We start from the raw sequence: 20,470 nt of genomic DNA on the forward strand, positions 1-20,470 counted from the left end.
AATCCTCAGCCGGGCTCCAACTCAGTCAGCAGCACTTAACAAAGGGTATTGCTGCAGTTGGTTTTATTTTTATCTGGACCAAACTGCTGTGGCTCGTTCACAGGTCTTCTGTAGGTGTCTTGTATGCCCTGCTTGTAGAGCAACATATTGACAAGGACATACAGCAGTCAGGGAAAGACGGAACACTCTGCCTCGCCTGCTTTGCCTGCATTTCAGTAAGTGCCTATTAAATGATGCTTCTGCACAGCACAGTCAGAATAGTGCAATGCAAGCAAAAGGACAGGCTCCCATCCTTAAGCATATTTCCAGCCGGAAATCATGGCATAGAAGGGCCAGAATATAGGTGAATAAACAACATATCAGAAATACTGACTCCATAGCGGAGTGAACAGGTTATTAAGTTGAGTACATTGCTGTATGAGTTCTCAGTATCCAAAGAAAAATATTGCAGGTATGTTGAGTTCTTCAAAAGAGATATGTTTTTGCACAAATGAGTTTTAAAGGGATTCATGGTGGATAATGAAGGTATTACGAGAATGTGTCAAAAAATAGTTTATTATTATTTTAATGACCTTATAAAATTATTTAAGCAAAAATAAATTTAAAGTTATGTTTTCCAGTACTTATGTTCACACTTTTTGCTTTGGTTTGTCTCTTCAGACTAAAGGCTGTTTTAAATGTAGTGGTTTATTAATAAGAGGGGTTTTGGGTAGGTTTATGCATTATATACTTGGGAATACCCACTTAGTTCTTTGTATAATTGGAATTCTTCACAGAATGGGAACAAAAGTATTTAAACTTCAAGACTAAAATATTTTTGCTTTAGGCAGATTACAACCAACATAATTTTATTTAAGCCCCTTCCTCTACTGTATCTAACAAGGGTATGAAAAAGGTGTATATGATCAGGTAAATACTTGGGGTGAAAGTGAAGTCTCTGTAAACCATCAACAATCAGATAGTTCAGAGGCAATCATCTTCAATAGACTAATCTTGAAATGCTCGGATGTGGTAGAGAATTGAAGCATAAAATTGCAATTACTACATAGTTGTGTTTTATTTCTGTAATGTGATTTGGAATCAAGTGATGCTATACATTAGAATTTTAAAAAGACTTGTTGATATACTGCATACAATTAGTAAAAAGAAAGCAACATAAAGGAATTAATATTCTTTCTAAGCTGTCAGAAATAAATGAGATCAATGTGGCATATTATAATCCACACATTTCTCAGATGTGTTTGGAAAAAACCCATCATGTAAAACCTGAAGTAAATTGATAAGTGTAAAAGCACAATTAGTGTACTAAATTCACCAAATTCAATAATTACCACTGAAGTATTACGCACAACATTACTGGAAAAACATGTTTTATGCCACTGAATGATTACCAGAGTAGCTTTGTGAAAGCAAAAGTTTGGATTCATCTGGATGCTGTTCCACAGATTTCAGAGTACTTATTTCCAATTTGGAAGAACCAAATAAATAATAACCTTTTACCTCTTCAGTCCCAAATTCAGAAAACTTCTTACATTCCCATGCTGATTGCACACCAATCTACAAAGAAAGAGGTGAAAAAGCCCAACCCCAAAAAACACAACCCCAAAGTTTCAAACCTATATATGCTGATCCCTAAAAGACCAACATTGTAGAATTATTACCTTTAATATGTATTTTGTCCTCACACACAGAATTTTCCCTAGCAGAGCTGATTGCTTATATTTTAGAGTCTCCCAATCAAAGTTGTAATGGGGCTCAGTGCATATGATTTACAGTGTTATCCAGAAAATACAGGAATTTTATTCTGATATTTAATCTTAGTTCATGCTATAATCTCTGTGCATCATATGAAAATGTGTTTCCTGCCTGACACAAAACAAGTGGATATATTGTTTCACTTTTCAACCAAGATGTATAAAGATCCTTTACCATCATCATACTAACTGCACAAAGTATTCATGGTACTTTGACAATCTGTAGTGGTATTTATGGAAGATAGGTTTTTCTAGGCTTTGGACTTTTTAGTGTTTGCAAATTAGTTTAAGCCACAAGATATTCACTATTCTTCGTTAAGAGTAAATATTTTACTGTATGTTATAAGCTTGAAAGTTCCCATTTAATGTTTCAGAGGTTGGTATTTTCCCCTTGCTTAAAACCTAGGTCTCAGCCACTTGGAAAATCTGTAAAATTATGCATTCCTTATGCAAACTACCTCTTTAGAAGAAATAGTTCATGCTGTGGCTTAGTTACAGAACTGGGGTCAGTCATCTCGATCTGATTTTAAAAAAGAGGTTTGACAAGCAGATTCAGTGCAGTTATTTGGATTTACAGCACTGCAACTTGGAACAGAACAGTCTAACCTGGAGAAAGCTATTGAATTTACCTAATTATACACAGTATATTGAATGCAAGACATTTGAAGGGATATATGTATTCAACTGGCACCTGGTATATGTAGTCATTGAAAGTTTTCAAGTAAGAGATCCAGAAGTACAAGGCCTGACCTCACTCTTCTTTGTTGATACTTAAAAGTCTGTATGAGCATATGCCTTTGCATTTAGCATTCTCTAGGTTTTCAAACTGCCATGGCCAAGGCGTATTGGTGTCAGCACTATGCAAGTAGCTTAGCATTTAGCTCACATGCAAGTCTGCAGTGCTCAACCTAATAGTTCCCATGGCATTCCTCCTAGAAGGGAGACACTAACCAAATGTGACCAGGAGAGGCAGTACCTCCTCTTTCACACAGCAGTCCCATGGTTAAAGCACTCAGCTCCTCTGGGGCCAATCCATATACAGTTTCCAGGTAAATCTTTGACCATTGTTGAGACTATTGTAATGTAGTCAAGGTTGTGGAGACCATACCACAGCTTGGGGCAAACCTGCATTAGTAGTCCCTTCCCAAATTATAAGTTAAATATTATGTGCTATTAATTATGGCGAGGTTAGTAGGCATGTATTATTGTTATATGTAATATATTTTAAATGTAGTAAGTATTAGTTCGTGAGCCTGGGACACAGATTCCCAGTTAAACCCATACAAATGTCAAACCCAGCAGAATGTAGATGTGCATTTGTTCTTCCTTGTTGCATGTCTTGTTCTGTCTCAGTTGTTGTACATGTGGTGTGCTGGTTGCTCTCATTGGAAAAAACTCTGCTGTATTCCGTTATCTACAGCTTCCCCGGCACATGAAAATGCTCTCCTTAACAGGCTCCCAGCACAGGGTAAAGCACCCCTTGTACAGCTCTCTCCATTTGGGTGACACAATCAGCAATTTGCTATATTGTCAAACACAGCATGATTCCATTCATGTGTTTCTGGGGGGAGCAGGACACTCTGATTACATACCTGCCTGCATTCTGCCTAGATAATTTCATTTTTCATTTAAAAGCTGCCTGCTGAAGCAGAGTCAGAGAGCAGCTTTCACAACTTGTGTAGCTCCCTGGGTGAACATTTCAGTGAATAAGACATTGCCTGTATCACCACCAGCAGGAAAGTACCACAGCACACAGCTCATTGAAAGAGCTAATGCAGGTGCCTGTCATCGGCACGGGATTTGGCACAGCACTTGGGACTCTCACCTGAGTGCACCGAGGCACGTGAGCCTTAGCAATGGTGCCACTCCAGCCACAGCTGGCCTGCAGGTTTAGTACTGACTAAGGAAACCACGCAGCTCCGAGTAGCCATTCTGAGGACCCATGGGTGCTTCCATCAGGCCAGTGCATTCCTGGGGCTGGGAAGGAAACAAGGCAGAAACATAAAGTGTAGGTACTTGTAGTTGGTACTAGAGCTAGCCCTAAGTATATAAACCCAGGGTATATTAAAACATTTGTTTCCCTGCAAGGGATTTATATGCTTTTATTGACCTGTTTACTGAAGAATTCACCTGGCCATAACTGAACAAATTTTCACAGTTTTCTAAGATGCTAAAAAGTAGACATTAGATTCAGATGATAATCTTCTGATCTTAGAGTTCCAAATTATTTTTTGCTAAGCCTTAAAAGTTTCAATGTGTATGAGCTTTAACAGACATCTGAGACAAGTTTTGCAAAAGAAAATGAACCCTGTAAGCTTACTTGTGAATTTACAAATATAAACAAATTAAAAGCATGGCTGTTTTTAAGGTGATGCTATCACTCAGATTCATTTTAATGAGAGACCCAAACACCTGCACTGCAATGCCTTCAGGCAAGAGGATATAGGCACACATGTAACTGAAGTCTGGGGAAAGCTTTAGAATAATTTCCATTGCTTTCCCTAATTTCTACCATTAAGTTTCATATTTTTAGCTCCTGATGAGGCTGCTTTTTTTGAGTTTCAGCTTTAGTGGTTCATGAAGGAATGTCAAGATGAAGGCCTGAAAAAATGAGTCTATAAAATGTTTTAAAATGATCAAGTATGCAATGGAAAAGAGACCTTTTCTCATTGAAAGGAAAATCTTACATCAGGTCTCAAGCAAGTGGCTCCAAGGTCGACTGATGGGAACTGAAATGCAGTATAGTAAAAAATGGCTACATTATATTTGACGAATTTATGTGCTCCTGAAAACTACATTGTATTTTACTGGTGTGACCAGCAGACAGAGTGACAAGTGAACCAAAGCCTTAACTCCATCATGTCTCCTTTGCCTGTTGCTGTCCTGTAGCTTGGGTAGGGCTGGCACAAAGGAGTTTGTCTGTCCAAGGAACAGAACCCCAACAGAATGGACAGACCAGGGTGCGTTGGGTGGACAAAAGCGGTCAGACAGATGAATGGCCAGGTAAGTTAAACCCAGAGATTTTACTGCTACATATGTATGTGTGTGTGTGTGTGTGTAAAGATACTGAGGGAATAGATGGCAAGAAGAGACCCAATTCCATTCACTCAGTCATATAATCAATGTTATCTCAGGTATCCTCATATAAACTCATTAACCTTCAGACTGGGTGTTTTACAAAAGAGGTCCCTAAGGACTCAAAATTTCTATCTGAAGAACATGAATGTGACTCAGAGGTATGAAATTAAGCTATACAGTTGAGAATTGCCTCCTACAAAATACCATAGCTAAACTTTATGCCAACCTGATCAGGTTTGGAAACGACTCATTTTGTCTGCAACCCCTGAGGTCTAGCAGGAAATTTTAGAATATGCATTGAGCACTCTGAATGAAGAAGGAGCTGTGTAAATTACAGGAGTAAGTTACCATTCTCTTTTACATCTTAGCCACAGCAGTCAATATCTTTCTTGTACTTGGAGTCAATCTGGGATGTATGGATTAACCCTAGAAACTCCTGAGATCCAGAAAGAAACCAAAGAGCGAGCAGGAAACTGGGATCAAAATCTTCTCCTTCCCTACAGACTTCACTAACCACATTGGTGCTTGTACACTAAATGCTGCTATTTTAAAACAAGTTAGATGTTTTGACTATCCTGATCCTTTGGGATAAGTATAAGTCACTCTCTGGTAATTCAGATCAAATTTAAAAGCTTCCTCTGTTCAGTGCTCTGATTTAGATATGTGCAACTGTAGCTAGCAGGAAAGGAGTATTTCACAAAGAACTTGCAGGTCAAATGAGGAATTATCCACAAGGTTATACAACAGCTGAGCAGTAGGACCATAACTCTGGATTTAAGTGTTTCAATTCTGCATCTGATGCCTTAGTCATTTATTGGCTTTAATTTCATGTGTTTGGAAGGAATTTTTCCCATGGGAGGTTTCAAAAAGACTGCATCTAGTTATTCTTTGAAGATTCTGGATTTAGATGGTGCTGATGTAATTTAGAAAACATTTTAACTCAGTCCAGGCTATACTATTACAAGTAAAAATTGTTTCAGCAAACAAGACATGCTCAGAACATGGTGACCTAACAACCTGTAATAAGGTCCTCAAAGTACATACTAAATAGAGGGAAATGGAGATGCCAGTTGCCCCTAGCAGTGACACCCACCGTTCTCCTGTAACACTGTGTCACATACTTGTTTAAAATATATTAGTAAAGATTGTATTATACTTTCTACAGTAACAATAGATGAGAAAAAAAATCAACGAAGTTATGTGTAGCAGTAATAAAGAAAACCTTTAAAGAATGATTTGGTAGTGCCTCTAGGAACTAATGGTGCTGACTAGGAACTAATTACAGCTGCCCCTCTGGTCTTGGGTTTGCTCGCAGGGAGGTTCTGATTACCCGGCGTGTGCTGCCGTCGCTGTCTGTGGCCGGCACTGCTGTTGCTTGTGCAGAAAACAAAGATACCACACAAGCTGCTGCTGACTGACGTGGGGGGGCGGGGGTGTGTGAGTTGGAGACAAGAGACAGAAAATGTTGCCGTACTCTTCAAAGTGCTGCGCTTGGGGTATGTGTCCATTCACTAATTGAACAGGAGTTCGGTCACAGCAGGATTTTGTGATTACACAGGTTAATTGTTCCTGCCTATTATAAAGGGCTCTTTGTTTTTGCCATTTGTCTTTCGTATTCATCCACGCTTTCTATTACGTTTCTGCTTGCTTGTCCCCCACCAATTCCTCCAGGCTATTATTTGCCATTTCAATACACTCTGCCATGCACGCCTCGGTTTTATTTCTTCATGCCTCTGCTCTTTCAGTTGTTTCTGTCTCGGTAGCTCTCAGCCTGCTCCCCTACTTCTAATTCAGCTCCCACTCACTTACTGAAAACCTCTCATGCTGATTTTACTTAATACAGTATAATTAAGGGTAGGGTTTTTCAGAGAGTTTTTCAGGGGTACGTGCATAAGAGGATGGACTTTTCACGGTGCAGGCTATTTATTATTGTCTCAAACCGCGACAATTATGCTTGTTAGAAACAATGTTAAAATAAAGGTGACTACAAACACTCCAGGGTAGACACCTTTGCAAAGAGTAGACAATGGGGGCCTTTGTGAGACCCCAGCAATGAAACTGTCTTAAAATGTCTCTCTCCCTACTCCTTGGTTGAAGGGTGGGTTGCCCCACACAATTATTATTCTCTCTGGTTAAAAGTGAATAGGTGGGGGAGGACTGAGTAACAAACAAGATACAGTTCCTGAATTGTCTAGTCTTCAAAAACAGCATATTATTAAACAACAAGCTGAGAGTGGTCAGATGCACTGCCACAGTCAGAAACAAGTACTTCCTTAACCTGGTTATTTGTGTCAGGGACAGCAATGCTGTGTTCATGTAGCACTTACTATGTTTTTGATTTAGGCTTCCCTAGACAGTAATATTTAATGGAACTTGAGGAATTGCAAATGGCTTCACAAACCAATTCTTACTCTGATGAAACAAAGAAAAAATAATATAAAGGGTAAAAATGCCTTCACATCCTGCTCTCATCAGAGTATTATGGGAAACATGTAAGCAAAGAAAACAAATCAGCGCCTCGTTCACACTTCATCAACTGCCTAACAAATTGCAACCAGTTAATTACACACCTTTAAAATGCATGTACAGGAGAAATGGTTCAGAAAAAAGCTTTTATAATCAGAAAGGACGGCACAGAAATACTTACTCCATACAGGTAAATTTAAGCCTTTAAATCTGACACTACTGAAAGAATGTACTGCATGTAATAGTAAGGTAAATGTTGTCTGCTTTATGCTAAGCATTTAATAATCATTAATCTACAATAATTGCTCTACATTTGTTTTTTGCTACTAACCTTTGTAACCTCTGCTCTTCACTTGAAAGGGAGATAAGGATTTACACATTATATAGAAGAATTGGATGCTAAATTGATTAAATATATTGAAGACTATCTAGCAATAAGTAATATTAGGCTGAGTTACTTTCACATTTCCAAATACTTAGGGCCCATGTAGACCAGTAGCTCAGGCAATACATTATTGCTATGGCTAGCAGCAGAACATGGACTTTATACTGATTTTGCAAATCCTCTGGACTTGTCAGGCTGTGCTGAGCTTGCTTTAGCATTCCTGCAGCTGTTTTACTTTGCTTACCTGTAACAACAATCTTATAATGATCAGGAAGTACTTGTGTAATATACTGATTTCCACACTGGTGACCAGTGCTAGGCACAAGGGCATGAGGAAATGGAACGAAGCTGGATCAGGGTAAGTTCAGATTGGACATAAGGAAAAGGTTCTTCGCTGTAAGGGTGGTCAGTCACTGGAACAGGCTCCCCAGGGAAGTAAGTGGTCACAGCCCCAAGCCTGCCAGTGTTCCAGGAGCATTTGAACAACTTAGTCACATGCTTTAGTTTAGGTAGTCCTGTGAGGAGTGGGGAGCTGGACTCAAAGATTTTTATGGGTCTCTTTCAACTTGAGATATTCTATGTTTCTGTGTTTTACTTTTTGGTAATTTTATATAATTGTGTGATACAACCATAATATGTAGTAATAAATGGTAATAAGCAGTTGGTAGAATGAAATGTTTCTGCCCTTATCATAATAATGCAATGCAGGGGATTACAGTGTTGGAATGACAGGAGAGGGAGGAGGTGCAAGATGACACTGGCAACTTCAGGGCTGTAAACAAGTCACTGTTGGTCAGCTAAAAATACACTGACCTGAGGAGCTGGGAAAAGCCAGTTGCAGGGGTAACAAAGCAAACAACTCCCATCACACAGAACCAAACCATCTAAAGAGTGGAAACAATCGAAGCGTGAGCAAAACACCAGTGACAGAGAGGTGAATGTTAGGAAGTTGTTATAAGAACTTTAGCTGTCTATTATAGAGATGGGTTTTTTCCCCTTGTAATAGCACTATTTTCTTTTTTCTGGAATTATTAAATTTGAACTGAAAAATCTTTCATGAGCCTGTCAAGACTTTACCTATGTTGACAACAGACTCTTGACTTTGCAAATCATGTTTGTTTTCTTCTTTCCTATGCAAAAATATGAGTGCAATAACTGTTCCTTGAGGAAAGCCAACACAATTAAGTTGACTATCATAATTTACTGACATATTATTGATATACATAGATATATTTTCTGGCCTTCAGAAATTATGCTATTTTCACTGACAATTTCTCGTGTTTCAATTCTTCTCTTTTTCCCTGATGGAGAGGTCACTACAGAGTTTTATGCTCTGTGGCTTGCCTGACCAACTGGAAGCAAAACCTACTTTATTCTGACCAGATTGTGTTTCAGTGTGTATGAGGCATAACATGAACAGTATGTGATGGTCAAAGGCAGCAGGGTTTAGGTTCCCAGTCATGTAATGAAATGGAGATGTGTAATAATACAATACTGAAGATGCTGCAATCATATTTTTTCCAGTACAATAGCGAGTTTAAGATTTACTGCATTCTTTTGTGCCACACCATTGATTGCTGCCCTTGGGCCACAAGTTCTTCAAGCCACAGCTGGACTATACAAAGTGTTTATCTGCAATATCCATTAAGCAATCAGACTTTTTGATCCTGTGCCCTTTTTTCACTGCATCTTTTCTGTGCTCTGAGGCGGTTGGACCTGGCCAAGTATTTTCCTCCAAAACACTCTCCCTCAGAGCAGTACACTCAACACCACTCAAAAATTAATTCCTTTACTATATGGAGGAAGATAAAAATGCCTTAAATACCCTACAGATAGTTGTATTTGCAAACGTAAGGAACTTGAGTTTAACTCAAAGCAGTTCTTGAATATCTCCTATAGGTTTTCTGTGCTCTTAAAATGCAAAATGAAATTAATCTGGAGGAAACTGAACTAAATGTGTTTTTAGCTTAAAGCTTGCTGCAGTCTGTTGAGAGTCTTTTAAATGGATATTGTATTGCAAAAGTTTTGTGGATTTCCAAGAATGCTGTAATGGTACTCTCAGCTGAAAAGTAATTGAAGAGGTGGGTGAAAAGGGCTCGCTTTTTCTTTATTTCAGTCACAGATGCATCAAAGCATAGAAGCAGCAAAACATTTTCAGTACCTCCTTGTTAGAGTTGAAAGCAAAAAACCCTCTCATTTATTTCTGGGTACTAATGCAGTTGTGGTAGGAATACTTATTTTAAAAAAAGAAAAATAAAATGGTGCAAACATTGGTAATGTATCATTTACAGCTCATAACTTTAGTATCAGCTTTGATAAATTTAACTTTATCCACAACTAAATAGAGTAAGAATGGGCATTTCCTGCTAGTTGCTTAGCACACACCTGATTTCAAAATGAAGAGAACTGATAAGCCATGATTTGATCTTGTGAGGTTTATAGCGAAAGTCTTTAATCTGAAAAGAGTTTCAGCTCAAGAGTTTTAGTGGGAATTATTTCATACTGTCAGCTTCAAGTGCATGGAAATATTGAGGCACATTCCCATAAGGTGCTTCTCTAACGTTACAATTAAAAAGACAATATTGTGTTTTGCAGCAATATTGTAAACAATGTGTGAAGGTTTCACAGTAAAATTTTTACATGAAAATGGAGATTGTGGACAGCAGTGGCCAAATACTCTATTAATTTCTACACAGTGCACTGAAAACCTCCCTGGAGAATCCTAAAGAGAGCACACTATTCAAATGTGTTGAAGAATGCATTAAATAAAAGTTAACCAACAACAAAGTTAGTAAGACTTATTTGATTGTAAAGGTCATGCTTATTTAAAAATGTGTCAAGGGAAAACAAAAAGTGAAAGAGGGTAACAATCACTGGTTTTCTCTGGGTAGCAAATATATTGGCATCAAGTGATATATATCAAATCATGTACTTTAGAAAACAAAATCACACCAAACCTAATTCTGTTTTTTTCGTGAAAATGCTTTAAGCGTGTCCTGGTTTAAAAGACAGGTGTCTGCCAAGGAAGGCGGGAACCTCCCCAGAATGCAAAATATGACTCCCTCCCTCCAAATTAATATAACCTTGAAATTAAGGGGCTTTCAGGCAAAGATATAGGAAAAGGAATAACAGTTCTTTACATATATATATATATATATATATATATATAAAATATAACAAGACAGACAAACGACAACCACCACAGCAACAACAAAAACCAGACAACCCAGTAACAGCCTTTGCTCGCCCGTCAAGAGATATCCCCTTTGGTGGAGTTACGCCCACAGCCGGCAAGGCACTGTTGGCTCCTGGCGAGGCAGAGGGGCTGCGCTGGTTCCGCTGTGGCCTCAGGGGCACTCCGATGTGGGCTTGGGAAACCTCCTGAGGGGGTGGTGGGAGCTTGGGCGGAGGGGAGGATGGGTGATTGTTCCTTTGCACAGCTCACAGGCAGCGGCTGGTCATGAAGTCAGGCTACCACGCAGAGAAGTGGCCCGGCGGGGGCAGCCCCAGTCTCAGTGGCACCCCACACATTGGCTCTGGAGCCTCAAACGGCCGGGAAACAGGGAAAAGGCGAGCAGGCTTTCAGTGTAGAGACCGCAGCGAATCGCAAGCCTCGGAGCCTAACACAGAGGAGCAGCCGCAAGGGGCAGTGGTCTGTCGGGAGCGCTCCCGGTCCCGGGTTTTGGCACCACACGCGCTGGGGCTATGAGCTCCCGAGTGGCAAGGAAGCAGGGAAACAAGCCGGCAGGCCCTGGTCGCAGTGCCGAAGTAAAATGAAAACAAAACGAAACAAAAAAAACCCCTACAGGGCAATAGGATCTCAGGTCAGATCCACTCACCATGTTGCGTGGCTGCTGCCTCAGTCCCCCGCTGGAAGGAAGGAGCAGCCCTCGCCCCAACCCCTGCAGGATCCCGGGCCCTCCTTCACCCATCTCAATATCCCCGGAGCCGTGGTGGGGTGGGGCGAGCGGGAAGGCGGTTAGGGCAGTGACAATTCCGGGCACAAAATGACTATGGGTAACCCCATCACCATGAGCCACCTTCCCCCTCAACCCCCCCCAAAGCATTAAAAGCAGTAAGCATTGCTGAAAGATTCGGATTTTACAAGAGGCTGGACATGTTGTGTTTGGAATAGTGTGTAACAAGAAATTTTATAGATTATGTGTCCTTGTACTAAAAATGGTCTTACAGTGTGCCTTCCAATTCAATTTATTAATAAGTACTCTACCGCGCTGTCTTCTAAGATAGTTGACTCCTATCTCAACAACTGTGGAAATATTTTATTTCTGTAAAAAGACATAGTTGGATTAAAGACAACTATGCATTCATACTTTTGTAGCTCAGCCTCAAAGTCAAGATCATTTAAATTATAAACAATTTAATATTTGAGCTTAAAAATAACATTTATAGTTATAATTAGTTATAAACTAATTATAGTTGTAAACGGCAAATAACGGACGGCACAGTCAGGCAGAGATGTCATCTTACACTGGTTTCCAACAGTGGCCTGACTAGTAGAAGAATCTCACAGCATCCAGTTAGGAACTCCCTGAGCCAGAGGTTGTTCCTAAGTGTGTGATAATCTGTAATAGATTTTCCCTCTATGAACTTGCCCATTGACTCTTGAAGGTACATGAACTACGTGGAAAAACCTCCTGCTTCAGACTATACTGGCACCTGCACTTGTTATGGCAACTGATAAAAACAACTAAACACTAATGAAAACACAAGCCCTAGTGTATCCATCTGCACCAGCCAGGAAAAGCCAACCACCATCCATGAAGCCAGAACTAGCAGTACAATGCAGCCAGCTCTATGTGCAGCAGGTGTGGCTGACATCAGTCCACATCAAATCTGGTGTGCATTAGGGAAGTCATCAGCTCAACAAACATCTTGCCATTTTGTGTGGGTTAGAAGACCTCCAAGGTACAGAATTGCTTTGTACTATTACGAACTCCCAATATTACATATGAATATCCAAACAGATTTATTGTTGTCCAATTGCCAACAAATGGCCACCAGAGTAGACTCCTTATGCATTTGAATCGCCATCCTTACTGAAGGAAAACACAGCGACTGCAACGCAGCATCCTCAAGTTTTTGGAGACTCAAACTGTAACTACACGGGCTGAAAAAGGATCAGGCCAAGTACCTTATTTCGTGCAGGGCCTGTCCTGCTCTGTGCGTGGCACAAGGTGAGCCTGTCAGGCCGCCCGACCGAGCTGCAGGCGCGGAGCAGCCCCGACAGCCGCGGCCCCCTCAGGGCACCCCGGGGCGGCCGCTCCGGGAGCACCGCGTCATGTGACGCGGCCGGCTGCGGCCCGCCCCCCGCGGAACGGAGCAAAGGGTAAGCGGCGGCAGCGGCCGGGAGCCGGGCGGAGCCACGGGAGCCGGGCGGGCTCGGAGAGCCGGGGCGGGGAAGCGGCCGGGGAGCCCGCTGGTGGAGGAGGGAGGGGGGACGGGCGTGAGCAAAGGGGGCTCGAGGTGCGGTGGCGGGGACGGGCAGGCGCCACGCTGCGGGCCCGGCCGCGAGCTCGCGGCAGCGCTCGGTGCCGCCTCTGCTCCGCCCCTGCCCCGCCCCCGGGCCGGGGCGTCCCCGGGAATGCTCCCCGCGGGGCTGGCGGAAGCGCCGCTCACGTGGGACACCCGCTGCTGCTTCCTTGTCGGGTGTTGGGTTCTTCCCTTCTTCGTCCTTCAGATTACCGAGATCTCTATTTCAAGTGGGAAGGGACTGGATTGAAAAGAGCCGGCAGAGCCGATAGTGAGAAGCACCGCTGTTCTTTGCATCCTCCGCCTGTCAGAGGCGGTCGTGCCGGGCTGCCGGTGGAAGTGCAGCGGGCTCTTGAGCGGGGGAGTGGGCTTAGAGCGACTCCGGCGTTCTGCTCCCGTTCACTGGCATCTTGTCTGCAACTGGGACTTGTGCTGTGCACTGCTCTTGGTCCTGGACTGAATGCAGTTCTTACTTAACGTATTTTTCTGCTTTATTAAACTTCTATCAGATCTTGTATTTGTCCTATGAGGACTACAGTTAATGGCTGTTCTCTCGTATCCTGATGGAATGGCTTTCCTGTTACCCTACATCCTGGACATCTGAGAGAGAATTTATTGTTATTTGTTTGTTTTTTGTTTATACTGATATAACTTGTCCTAAAGTGGCTGCTTTTCCATGTCTTGTGCTTGTCCTGCAATCTGTTCTCAGTTACACGCCTCTCCGTATAAAGGCCACAATGCTTCAAGCTGAAGAGATTCAGCCAGTTCCTACACTTGTCGCTCTGGTATTCCTACTTTTGTTAAGGAAAATTAATTTTCTTGGAAATTAGTGAAAAGCTTAAATAGAAAAAGTGCAGCTGAACAATAAGTAGATTCTAACCTTCTAAAATCTTTTAATTAGCCAGTATTCCATTATAGAAGTTTTACATTTTTTTTTTTTTATTACCATCCTTGTTCTGTGGAACTGGAATTCATTGAGCACACCAATGTACCAGAAAAGGCAAAGCTGCTTTACAACTCTCTAAATAATTTTCTTGTAACAGCACATCTTTATTTTCTTTTTCTCCCCTAAAAGCATACGCCATGCATACTTGTTCATTGTTCAGCTAGGAAGAAAATAGAAATTGTCAACAAAATATACTAGGAAGACAGAACCTGTTGGGGATTTTCAGGTTAAATGAAATAATTTCTCCAGAAAACTTCAGAACTATGCTTGATTTTTCCAATATGCAGCTTTTTAAATGAATACATATGCATTTTGTTAAAGAAATGTAACATTTTAAACTACTGCATTTGAGAGATTTTCCAGGAGTCTTTAATTTAATTTACTTTTAAAATTACAGATTCTTTTATTTAACTTGTATGTCGTTACCAAAATAAATTTTCTCCTGGAACTGGTGGTAAATAACTATACACATGGTGTAGTAGTGGGTGATATCCAGATCCCTGAAAACAATATTTTAAGTATGCTAACAACAATTTTCAGATTCAAACGGTTTCACAGTCACGGTTGGAATTTTGTGGTGAGATCTTTATAAGTTGACTAGGGTGCCACAGATTTCAGCTGTTTCTGGAAATCTGTATCCTTATGATTGTTGTTTTGCTTACTCTTGAGACCTGAGCAACTTACATGGCAGTTGAAGTTGTCACAAATCCCAGACTCAAAATCAATATGGTGGGGAATGATAGTCAGAGTGCACTAGGTCTGCTCTTAACAAGTCTCACAGTGACCTCTAATGTTCAAGAATAAAACCTGAGTTGTTAAAATAATTATTTTTTGAAGGCATAATTAGTTCATACAGTTGCTTTATTACTATGCCCCAGACAGTAGATAGTAAGTAGTTGGTTCATCAGGTTTCACTGCTGGTTTTCACGAGAATGTTCTGTCAGGGAGTCAGTCCCAATTTCTCTGCTTTGAACAAGGATGCACAAAGCTGTTTTTACAGTAATTGTGGGAGAACTAGTAATTTTTGTGAAGCATGCTGAAAATGGTTAAAATACCTTTCAAACAGTAAAAACATTTTCTATTCTTTCTTTTGGCATCATTTTCTCATACCATAATAAATATTATTTCAGTTATTATTCTGTACTCATATACTCAGTGCATACTGGCCTGCTTTAAAGATTCATAGCTGAGAATCTTGTTTCTTCTATTAATCTGCTTTTGTATTCATTTGACTTTTCATTAGGCTAGAAGAAACTTTCCTGTTCTGTACTGAACTTAGTTCTTCTTAATCCAAAAGCAAAACCTTTTAGAAGAGTTTGTTTCTGACAATATTAATGTTTGAAGCTGAATGCTTCTATTCTTAGGCTACTCATTGAATCTTATCTGAATACGTAAGGTTGTGTATTTTGGTGAAAACTGAATGTTCCTTTGTTGTTGTTGTTGTTTTTGCCTAAGTTTCGTTCTAGATAACCACAACTAACATGACAGTTCCATGGTACTTAAAAGAATCCAGAGAGCTGACTAGATAAATGTACAAATTTATTGAAATTCAAAGGTTATTCTATTGTTTACCATAAACATAATTTACAAATTCAGTAAGTTTTGAAGCAACTCCTCATTCACGCAGTCTGCTTGAGAGCAAAACATAGCAGCAGCTGATAGTTGTTTACAAAGGACACTTAAAATTTATTTAGAGAATTAACTTTGGTTGCAGGCATTGAATCCTTAGGCTGAAAGCAACACAGAACTTTCAGTTGTGAGAAGCTGAACGCATTGTGTTGCTCACTTAAGTGAGTTCCAAAAATTGATGTAATTTAGTACTTTCCATTATGTACAGTATATATTAATGATTTTTAGTTTCTTTGAAGGTGCAGAAACACGAATAAAACCAAATATTGTAACTTCTGTGTTAGAAGAACTGTTATTCTGCCAGTTGCCTGTGTGATAGTACTTGGAAGATATTTCATTACATCTAAAGTTTTAAGTGCTGGGAAAAAATCTGATTTGTAACAATTTTTTTTTTTTTAAATTGCAATTCCTTTTCTTGATGCTTGTGTGTATAAAATGGAATCCTGAGTAACTTCTCAGAACTGAGGGGTGGCTGATTACTTGCCATCCTGAACTAGTTGTTAATTTGATTGCTGAGTGTAACTTTGGTCTACAGCTGTGTTTTCTTCCAGTTTTGCTTTACAGTTGAAGAGTGAAATGTTTTGTTTGGAAATACAAGATTGTCCACGAAGGTAAAATTTGTGTACTTGAAACACAAAATTAATTTGTAAGAATAAGCAATATGACTTATTTTCCAGTTACAACCAACATGTGAACTAAGCCTTTGTACATGACATAGATCCCAGTGACGGGAGATAGTAATATTTTATTAAAAGAAGAATCAGTCCTACATTGAACTGATTTTTTGCCCCCAGCAATAATTCTGTGACTGATTATGTTGACGATTGTTGTGGTTTAAGCTTTTCTATTTGGTTTGTGAGCTGAAAGCTCATTATGGTTGATCTGGTTTTGTCTGCTTCTGGGAACTTCTATGTATGTTACAGCACTGAGAAGATTAGAAAAATGGATTTTTTTTGTTGTTTTTCTTTATTGTGCTATATTGGAAAAATTCTGTTTATTTCATAGGGATGGGAGCTATTACATGGAAATTGTAATTGCTTGAATTCAAGCAAAGGCACAAGAAAATGGTACAAAATGGAGTTGAAGCTAGCAAAATCTGCTGCTTTGTATTTGGAACAAGCAAAACATTTGGGTGTCAGGACAAAATGACTGATTTAGAGGAAAGAAAAAAGAACAGCAGAGCATACCTGTGCAGCTGCTGAAACTGTAGATTAGGTTTGGATTTGCTTCTTCAGTAATGCAGCAGTCATTTCCATGACCTGTGATATTTCCAAACTCACAATAGAGGGGTGTTCTTTAATGTCTGAATGCTAGGGGATACAAGGAGAGTAATATGATGGAGGAATAGGATGAGTAAAACCTGTGCAGAGTATAAATACATTAACTGAATAGACACGTTACCACTATGGTGGAATAGTACCAGGATAGAGTTGGCTTTATTGAAGGATAAATGAGAGCTCCTTCTGGAACTAGACAGCATTTTTAAATGAAGTCTTAAATGCACTGATCTATATTGATTATTTTAACTGAAAGCTTACATGGGCTAGTCTGTTTTGATTCTTCTGTGGCATTCATCACCATCGTGTCCAAGCCTGTACTTGGATAAATATATGTGAATTAAATCAGCCTACTAAAAAGTCTGCATACTTGTACCCTTACAATAATCACTGTAGTGTAAAAGTTATTGAAATATACAACCAAAGTGGGAAATGAGTCAGGCTGCATGGCAGTATTTAGCTCTGGCCTCATATCATGAAAAATTGTAGAAAAAGCATGTGTTAAAAAGATCACACGAATTCTGATACTGAGTGATGTCCTGTTAATCATGGTTGTTAGGCTAGGTATAACCTTGTCTTCAATTTAGAGCAGTCTTAAAACAAAAGCTTTTGTCCTCAGTTTTATGTTTCATAGGACACAGTAAAATTGGGCTTATTCATGTGTTGTGGTGTTTTCTGTTATGAAAGTCTTCTTTATTTTCAAACCATATATCCTGAATTCTAGTGTAATGCCATTGATTTATAGAAAAATGTATATTGTGATTGACAGAGAAGTTGGTTGTTTCAATGGATTCTTGAACTAAATATAATATAGCTACAAATTCCTGAACAAGATCAAATAGGTAATTTCAAACTAACGGGGCAGCCTTCGTAGGGTAGTTGTTTTGCATATAGGTTGTAATTCCCTCCTTCCTGTTCCCTCACATGCCTTCTTGTAGAAGCACATCAGGGGCCATTCTATTTCCTTTGCGGATGACTGCTAATGCCTTGTTTTTACAGCTATTTTTCCTATCATACTTCTGTGGGTAATTTTTAAGTACCTAGCTTTGCAAATATATTGTAACCTGGGGCTTTCTGAATTACTTGATGATTTTCTGCAGGCTGTTTGATAAACAGTGTCTTCTAATGTGCAAGCAAGTGTAAGAAAAAATAAACATTTTATACATAGAGAACTATCTAAATAGCATCTCTGCTCCATATGTTGTAGTACCCACAAGAGGCTCATTATAATCCCTGGACCTTTTGTGCACCAAATACTTCAGTCCAGATAATGCTGTGCTCCATCTGCCTTAATCTCTGAGCTGCACAATGTGAAATTCTTAATGCTTTGACCTGCTATATGCTAGCATTTTTGATCTTGGATTTTTCTTGTCCATGTTTCCATTTCAAACAAGTTTTCAAGGTTATTTGTTTGAAGTTTGTATTCTGTGCGTTTTTTTTTTCCCTAAACCAAGTATTACTTACAAATGCTGAAAAGCATATGCATCTCTAAAATATTTTTATTCTGGGTTTGTTTTTTTCTTTTGTATTTGGTTTTGTTGGTTTTTTTCCCCCATCTTTTAAGTGTTGTGATTTGTTGATCTTATTCAAGGTGTCTAACTGGGCAGAGATCCAGAAATATATGTTAGAGAAATTATTTTTTTCAGCAAACAATACTTTGCTTGCCTCACTGATACGCATTGAAACCTGTCATCATAAACCAGACACTGCACTGTATTTCAGAATTTCATTCCAGAAACATGATGCTTTTAAAATCTACAGATGTTTTAGAAATGTCTAAGAGCAGAATATTATCTTTAGGAGTGATGGCTGTCTTATGTTTTCTTTATTAAAAAAACTCCAACCAAATTTTTTCTTTTAATTTTAAGGATCTTTTTTGTGTCTACCCTTTACCACCCTAAATTCTTTCTTGTGACTGTGGTAAATGCTTACCATTACCTTTTCCCCTTCTTTTCTCCTACAACTATCAAAGTATAAGAAAAGACAACTCTGCACATTTTAATCCAGCAGTGTTTATCAGTTGAGGATTATCCATTCACATGTCCAGTCATTGGTAGAAGGTAATGCTGCAAACTGCCTTTCTGCTGCTTATGTTCCAGCTCTTCCCCTGTAGCAGTGCAAGACAACTTGAAGCCCCTGATATGAAAAGAGTGAGGGGTAACTTCCCATCTACTGGGAGTTGGGTGGTGAACTATTTTGTCAACAGTTGCATGGCAGCTCTGCACGTGCATTTACTTGTCTGTGCTTTTTAGAGGGGAAAGCTTATGGAACAGACATGGCAAAAATGCGTGCACTGTTAAGTCAGATACTGACATGTAGTAATTTACCTTTGTGTTGAAAATGTTTTGCTATATGAAAGGACTTAAGGTTAAAGATGGATTGTTTTTAAATAGTTCTTCTCAAATTATTTGAAATGTGTGTGCAAATGTTTACTGTCTTTAGGGAAGAAAGGCTTCTGCAGGCTGGCTCAGTTTGTGCCGTGGGGAAAAGCTGTCCTTTGCTTGGGAGGTGGGGAACCAGCAAAAGTTCAGAATGTAGCACATCATTATAAATGAAGGATTCATCATTATAAATGAAGGATTCATCATTTTGGTGTAAAGGAAAGATGAACCCAGTGGTTTGATAGTTGCTGAGAGGAGAGGGGAGGAGAGGAGAAAATTCAGGGCAAGTAGAGAAGTCCTTCAGCACCTGAGCTGTTATTGGTTTTGGTGGTTTGCAAATTGATTGCTTGTAGGGGTGCTGCTTGTGCTTTTCCCCTCATGTTCTTCCTATTGTGCCATAGAATTCTGCATGTGTTCAAACCCACAAAAGTAGACTTTAATTCCCAGCATTGTCCATAGCTGCTTAATACTGCTGGTGTTACCTTGTCCAAGTGGTGTACTGATAATGTAGCATTTTGTCTTAGCAGTTTTAACCTGGCTGCTAGATTCTCTGTCACTATTAATTAGCTTGTAGTTGTAGGAAGCATATGGTTGGTCTCCTGTGGATTGTCTGACCAATTACTTCTCTTCAGATACTAGATTTTTCTGTAGATACTATCATGGGGCTTCTGCAAGAAGTTTATAACGAGATCTGTCCATGGATTTAGTAGAAAGGATGGGATGAATTTTCATGTTTCATTATTACTGAAAAAGAGGTTTGACTCTGAGGAATTTTAAGAGAAGTAAAGTTGTCTGATTTCTGAATGAAAAAAAAATATATTCCTAAACCAGCCATATTGTGGTACATGTATCAGACAATGTTTTCCTGCTCAAGTTACTCTAGAGAATATAGTGAATATATTTGTGGGTAAGGTCTCCAAATGGTGTTTTGTGGCAGACATTGCTGTTAGAGTGGAGTCTGAGAGGTCTGAGATGCCAGACCTCATAGCAGAGAAGTAGAGTTCCAACCAGAAAACTCAAGAGGTAAAGTTCAAAGTAAATAGGTTGAGAGAAGGGTATTAAGG

The 20,470-nt window shown here is 39.6% G+C and overlaps 1 protein-coding gene and 1 long non-coding RNA gene across 7 annotated transcripts in view; one reads left to right on the top strand and one right to left on the bottom strand.

The window, feature by feature from the left end:
* Positions 1-11,662, bottom strand: part of LOC120411928 — a 33,773-nt gene extending 22,111 nt beyond the window's left edge. Inside the window, exon 1 of the long non-coding RNA XR_005604516.1 lies at positions 11,523-11,662. This is a non-coding gene — a long non-coding RNA (uncharacterized LOC120411928). The remainder of the gene's footprint in view (positions 1-11,522) is intronic.
* Positions 1-20,470, top strand: part of IMMP2L (inner mitochondrial membrane peptidase subunit 2) — a 428,434-nt gene that overhangs the window by 1,022 nt on the left and 406,942 nt on the right. Inside the window, exon 1 of one of the 6 annotated variants that reach the window (XM_039571270.1) lies at positions 12,960-13,030. The exons of 4 other annotated variants lie outside the window; for them this stretch is intronic. The gene's annotated coding sequence lies outside the window, so the exon portion shown is untranslated. Of the gene's footprint in view, positions 1-12,959; positions 13,031-18,969; positions 19,086-20,470 lie in introns of those variants that run through there. One more of the 6 variants, XM_039571268.1, reaches the window with a different exon arrangement.

Source organism: Corvus cornix, chromosome 1A (genome assembly GCF_000738735.6).
Source record: "Corvus cornix cornix isolate S_Up_H32 chromosome 1A, ASM73873v5, whole genome shotgun sequence".
In the NCBI taxonomy this organism is placed as follows: domain Eukaryota; kingdom Metazoa; phylum Chordata; class Aves; order Passeriformes; family Corvidae; genus Corvus; species Corvus cornix.